Source organism: Mytilus californianus, unplaced genomic scaffold (assembly GCF_021869535.1).
Source record: "Mytilus californianus isolate M0D057914Y unplaced genomic scaffold, xbMytCali1.0.p SCAF_10, whole genome shotgun sequence".
NCBI lineage: Eukaryota > Metazoa > Mollusca > Bivalvia > Mytilida > Mytilidae > Mytilus > Mytilus californianus.
Window position 1 is genome coordinate 26,343,800 of NW_026262582.1, and position 7,241 is coordinate 26,351,040.

Here is a 7,241-nt window from a genome sequence, read left to right on the forward strand (position 1 = left end):
TCCTCAGATATTTCTCCTTATTTGAATATTAGTAATTAACCTTTACTTTTGAGTCCCTTTGACCTCAAATGTAGCTACATGTAGTTAATTTAACTCTTTAGATCGCACTGTGAGTATGCTTTGTTTAACAGCTTGTTTATTTTTTTTTCATTTTATACTTTTGTTATCGCATGCTTGTGATACCTTCTGCATTTTAATTTTGGTGGTCAATCGTGATACTGCTTCTTCATGATCCTTCATACCTGTCCTTTCTTTAAATTATACACGAATCGCAAAAGCCTCCGACTTGATCATAGGAAGACAAAAATAATTAGACATTCCTGAAACAAATGCATGTATCTTTATTTTGCTTATAAATAAAATAACAATGTAATGCCATACATGGTTAGTCATCCAAAATACCCATCAATTTTAACATGTATGACCAGTTCCCCATGAATATGTTTAACTGACGAGGTCAAGATCCGAATTTTTATCAAAATACTAATAAAACGGTTGTGAAGATTGAAGCAATTTTAACGGTGAAATAAATTCAATTGAAATTTGTCTAACCTCTTTTTATTAGCGTTAAAAAGTATTTTACAAAATTTAATAATTAAAAAAATCAGAACTAAAAATAAGTATATATTAACTTACAACTAGGAAGTTCCTTCAAGTCTTGTTTTACAGACAAGTCTGTGTTTTCTATAGCAACATCAATTACGTACAACAAAGGGTAGAAAGGTTACATACACGTTAAAAATACATGCAATATATATCCGAGGTTTGATATGAGACTTATCTAAAATTCTAAAAACCTAATTTCAATGATTATTGTTTGCTTTAGTGAAGTAAATTCGAAAAAGATTAGTTATATCACAAACGATAACGTCTTTACAACCTTCAATGGTAAATCTCGTATAGAAAATATATCTCAACAAATTGGCAATGTTTTATGTAAATCATTTTGTTATAGAAGTCTTTAATCATGATATTAACCTTTGAAATTGTATACGGAAAATTTACGTTCACAGTTACGGTAAAAATGTCTTGAACATTACATTGTAGATTATATATTTGAAGACTGTAACTTGCTCTGTTGGTGTCATTGGTTACTAGTATCGTTCGGTTGCTGTCTCATTGACGTATACTCCACATATCCTGTTATTCATATCAAATTTATAACGTAGTTTTTCTCCTGTTTTGTATAGATACAGAAGAATGTGTTTTTGATCCAATATTTTTGTTTTCTTTTTTCTCTTTGGAATTTTTAGTTTTGAAGATAACGTCCCAACTTGACATTAATTATATTCAGCATTTTTTTTATTTTTATTTGTATTACTGCTAAATTATATATTATATTAAATGTACTGCCCATCGACATGGTTTTATACCAGTTTTCTTTCATTTACATCGTTCTGAACATGAATGAAATATTTGCCACTGGACGTCAAGCAACTAACAATCAATCAATCTTTCATTTGCACCGTATTGTTGTTTACATGTTTGTACTGTCGCTTTCTTGTTTCGGTCAAGCTATTACACGTGATTTTTTTTGTATTTATTCTTTGTTCGATTTCTGAAAGAATTTTATATTTCCTTTTTTGTGATAAATTGTTTGACGGACACTACCTTCCTACTGCTTACATATTTTTCACTCTTCCTCAAACCACATTAACATTACTTGGGAGGACGTCAACAAATTTACAATAAAAGCTTTGCCTTTGTTGATATCCATTTGGACTACCAAATTATCTCCAATATAAACCACATTCAAATTTCAATGTTTATTAAATGCGTTAATTTGGTGAATTTATTTCATTGTCAAAAAAAAAGAGGAACGACATACAGCAGTCTACTAAATTAAATAAAAACTTTACCATCAAAGATTTCTACTTTTAAAAGACTGTTGTTTGATTTTTCTATTTCTGTTTTGCAAAAGTCTGTCTGTTTCTCTTCGAATATACATGTTGATTGTCCCTTTGGGTTCATCTGCATCTTTATTAGTAGATCCATTAACATGGTGACGCTTCAGTCGCTGTTATTTTCAACAGAATTGTACAGAAAATAGGTTAAACGACTGTAATTGACATAAATACCCTGGCACGTTCATTCTGTGTTTTTGTTAGTTGTTTTTCTGTTTTGTATCAATCTGATGAGTTAAGCCCTTTTAAACAGATAATAGTTATTGTTTGTTCTTATGTAGTACTCCTACACCACTGTCCCAGGTTTTGTGGAGGGTTTGGTGCCAACAAACATGTTTAACCCCGCCACATTCTGTATGTGCCTGTCCCAAATCAGGAGCCTGTATTTCAGTGGTTGTCGTTTGTTGCTGTTACAGTATATCATATATATTTTTCGTTCATTGTTTTGTACAAAAATAAGGCCGTTAGTTTTCTCGTTTGAATTGTTTTACAATTTCATTTCGGGGCCTTTAGAAGCTGACTTAGCGGTATCGGTTTTGCTTTTGCTCATTGTTGTAAACTTCTATGTCATTTGGTCTCTGGTGGAGATTTGTATCATTGGCAATCATACCACATCCTATTTTTATAAAACGGTAAACATTCAACTGTTTAAACTACAATCAACGTCGGTTCTTTTTCGGTTTTTCTTTGCGAAGTGTGCATTTCTTAGTTTGTTTGATATGCGGATTTTTTTGCTGTAAAGTATCGGATTGCGAGAATGGATAATTAAGTTCATAACAGAAAACGGTTACATCAGAAATATAGCTTTCACAAATTGGTCAAAATTACTCAATTTTATTACAAATATGGAGATGTTTGTGGAAGTATGATTTCCCCTACATGAATTTGATAGAAAGAGGTATTTCACATCCTGTGTTCACGGTAACACGTTTGGTACATGTCGTATTTGTTTGAGTTAAGGGATTTGTTTTTGGTTCCTTTGTTGTTTTTAGCTCACCTGGCCCGAAGGGCCAAGTGAGCTTTGCTCATCACTTGGCGTCCGTCGTCCGTCGTCCGTCGTCGTCCGGCGTCGTCCGTCGTCGGCGTAAACTTTTTACATTTTGAACTTCTTCTAGAGAACCACTGAATGGAATGAAACCAAACATGGCATGAATGTTCCTTATGAGGTGCTGACCAAGTGTTGTTACTTTGTAGTCGATCCATCATCCAAGATGGCCGCCAGCGGGGGACTTAGTTTAACATAGGACCCTATGGGAAATGCATACAAATGTCTTCTTTTAGAGAACCACTGAATGGAATGAAACCAAACATGGCATGAATGTTCCTTATGAGGTGCTCACCAAGTGTTGTTACTTTGTAGCTGATCCATCATCCAAGATGGCCGCCAGCGGGGGACTTAGTTTAACATAGGACCCTATGGGAAATGCATACAAATGACTTCTTTTAGAGAACCACTGAATGGAATAAAACCAAACATGGCATGAATGTTCCTTATGAGGTGCTGACCATGTGTTGTTACTTTGAAGCCGATCCATCATCCAAGATGGCCGCCATCGGGGAACTTAGTTTAACATAGGACCCTATGGGAAATACATACAAATGTCTTCTTTTAGAGAACCACTGAATGGAATGAAACCAAACATGGCATGAATGTTCCTTATGAGGTGCTGACCAAGTGTTGTTACTTTGTAGCCGATCCATCATCCAAGATGGCCGCCATCGGGGAACTTAGTTTAACTTAGGACCCTATGGGAAATGCATACAAATGACTTCTTTTAGAGAACCACCGAATGGAACGAAACCAAACATGGCATGAATGTTCCTTATGAGGTGCTCACCAAGTGTTGTTACTTTGTAGCCGATCCATCATCCAAGATGGCTGCCAGCGGGGGACTTAGTTTAACATAGGACCCTATGGGAAATGCATACAAATGACTTCTTTTAGAGAACCACTGAATGGAATAAAACCAAACATGGCATGAATGTTCCTTATGAGGTGCTGACCATGTGTTGTTACTTTGTAGCCAATCCATCATCCAAGATGGCCGCCATCGGGGAACTTAGTTTAACATAGGACCCTATGGGAAATACATACAAATGTCTTCTTTTAGAGAACCACTGAATGGAATGAAATTAAATACGGCATGAATGTTCCTTATGAGGTGCTGACCAAATGTTGTTACTTTGTAGCCGATCCATCATCCAAGATGGCCGCCAGCAGGGGACTTAGTTTAACATAGGACCCTATGGGAAATACATAAAAATGTCTTCTTTTAGAGAACCACTGAATGGAATAGAACCAAACATGGCATGAATCTTCCTTATGAGGTGCTGACCAAGTGTTGTTACTTTGTAGCCGATCCATCATCCAAGATGGCCGCCATCGGGGAACTTAGTTTAACATAGGACCCTATGGGAAATGCATACAAATGACTTCTTTTAGAGAACCACCGAATGGAACGAAACCAAACATGGCATGAATGTTCCTTATGAGGTGCTCACCAAGTGTTGTTACTTTGTAGCCGATCCATCATCCAAGATGGCTGCCAGCGGGGGACTTAGTTTAACATAGGACCCTATGGGAAATGCATACAAATGACTTCTTTTAGAGAACCACTGAATGGAATAAAACCAAACATGGCATGAATGTTCCTTATGAGGTGCTGACCATGTGTTGTTACTTTGTAGCCAATCCATCATCCAAGATGGCCGCCATTGGGGAATTTAGTTTAACATAGGACCCTATGGGAAATACATACAAATGTCTTCTTTTAGAGAACCACTGAATGGAATGAAATTAAATACGGCATGAATGTTCCTTATGAGGTGCTGACCAAATGTTGTTACTTTGTAGCCGATCCATCATCCAAGATGGCCGCCAGCGGGGGACTTAGTTTAACATAGGACCCTATGGGAAATACATAAAAATATCTTCTTTTAGAGAACCACTGAATGGAATGGAACCAAACATGGCATGAATGTTCCTTATGAGATGCTGACCAAGTGTTGTTACTTTGCAGATGGTCCATCATCCAAGATGGCCGCCAGCAGGGGACTTAGTTTAACATAGGACCCTATGGGAAATACATACAAATGTCTTCTTTTAGAGAACCACTGAATGGAATGAAACCAAACATGGCATGAATGTCCCTTATGAGGTTCTGACCAAGTGTTGTTACTTTGTAGCCGATCCATCATCCAAGATGGCCGCCAGCGGGGGACTTAGTTTAACATAGGACCCTATGGGAAATACATACAAATGTCTTCTTTTAGAGAACCACTGAATAGAATGAAACCAAACATGGCATGAATGTTCCTTATGAGGTGCTGACCAAGTGTTGTTACTTTGCAGTCGGTCCATCATCCAAGATGACTTAGTTTAACAAAGGACCTATGGGAAATACATACAAATGTCTTCTTTTAGCGAACCACTGAATGGAATGAAACCAAACATGGCATGAATGTTCCTTATGAGGTACTGACCAAGTGTTGTTACTTTGCAGTCGGTCCATCATCCAAGATGGCCGACAGCAGGGGACTTAGTTTAACAAAGGACCTATGGGAAATACATACAAATGTCATCTTTTAGAGAACCACTGAATGGAATGAAACCAAACATGGCATGAATCTTCCTTATGAGATGCTGACCAAGTGTTGTTACTTTGTAGCCGATCCATCATCCAAGATGGCCGACAGCGGGGGACTTAGTTTAACATAGGACCCTATGGGAAATACATACAATTGTCTTCTTTTAGAGAACCACTGAATGGAATTGAACCAAACATGGCATGAATGTTCCTTATGAGTTGCTGACCAAGTGTTGTTACTTTGCAGTGGATCCATCATCCAAGATGGCTGCTAGGGGGGGGGGGGGGCTTAGTTTAACATAGGACCCTATGGGAAATACATACAAATGTCTTCTTTTAGAGTACCACTGAATGGAATGAAACCAAACATGGCATGAATGTTCCTTATGAAGTGCTGACCAAGTGTTGCTACTTTGTTGCCGATTTACTGTTCAAGATGGCCACCAGGATATTTTATTAAATAACGGGACCAATATTAATCAAAATTTGGCCTCAATCATTATTTGGGTATCTGTTATGATTTTTATCTTTCTTTACATGATTTCTAAAACCAAAGTAGAGTCAGGTGAGCGACACAGGCTCTTGAGAGCCTCTAGTTTCTTTCCTCATTTCATCATTTTAACAAAATTGTTTATATTGTATATATATAGATACCAGTCTATTGTAACGACAATCTCTTCCGCTCTAGATGTCGTTTGGCAATTTGTATTGTTGGATTGCAATCTTTTTTACCTCAAATTTCTTTTCATTCATACTAAAATGTAAACAGATACTTATAAAACAGTCTTAAAAATTTCAAACATTTTAAAACTTATAAATTGGTTTTTTTTTTTAGGTAAAAAAAATAAAAAAAAAGTATTTTGCATGTCTACGTGTTATAAGGTGGCTGTCTTATTGACATTTACCTTAATCCTCTCTTTAGTTTCGTTTAGTGTTAGTTAAATTCTTTTTTCTTTCTTTTTTGTAAATAAGTTTCCATGAACGATTAGTTTATTTTCGAAAATGTGTTTACGGACACTAGATAATTCATAAGATTGTCTAAGATTTTTTATATCTCAACTGAAAAAAAATGTGGACCAGTTTGTCTCCGTTATCGCCATCTGTAACTGATGCTAAGATAATTCTCTGTTCATGTCTTATTGTGGGTTTTTTTGTTTTTATTGAGTTTTTCATGGGGATGGGGGTTAGATCATTTTCTGTCATTACTTGCTTTCCCTGATCAGAACACAGACAGAATTTAGGATTCTAAAACATCGTCAGTGGGTGTCTTTTGTAGTGTTATTATCATTTTGCTGTTTGACAGACCTAAGCGATATTCCTTGTTCATATAAGCACCAGTGTTGCTCTTGAAATGATCGATTGTATCCTTAACATTGTATTGTATATCCGCTGTATGTACCAGATTGTTGTCTGTCTTGCCACATGTTGGTCCTTGAACGGTATAATACGATATTTGATTTGACAGTAATAATACATGTACAAATATGTCCTGCTGTCTTTGACATTTGTATCAAAATATGCTGGTAACAGAAATCTTACATTTGAGTAAAAAGTAGCATGCACCCGAAGTTTAATAACACATTTTCTTTGAACTGCAAGTAAAACGTTGATCAAAAGAAATAAAAAAAAAGTTGATTGAATGTTTTTCTCACTGTTTAACACTAAACAATTGCGTATATCTTTTCAGGTGGAATAGAAATTCAGCAAATCACTATCAACGATGAATTAATGATAATTATAACCGAATCAT

At 36.0% G+C, this 7,241-nt stretch overlaps 1 long non-coding RNA gene across 1 annotated transcript; it reads left to right on the forward strand.

Moving 5' to 3' along the window:
* The first annotated feature begins 2,895 nt into the window (after positions 1 to 2,895).
* On the forward strand, positions 2,896 to 6,095 carry LOC127717855 (uncharacterized). The gene is made up of 3 exons (XR_007989441.1): positions 2,896 to 3,568; positions 4,233 to 4,398; positions 5,063 to 6,095. It is a non-coding gene; the product is annotated as an uncharacterized LOC127717855 (long non-coding RNA).
* Positions 6,096 to 7,241: the final 1,146 nt, after the last annotated feature.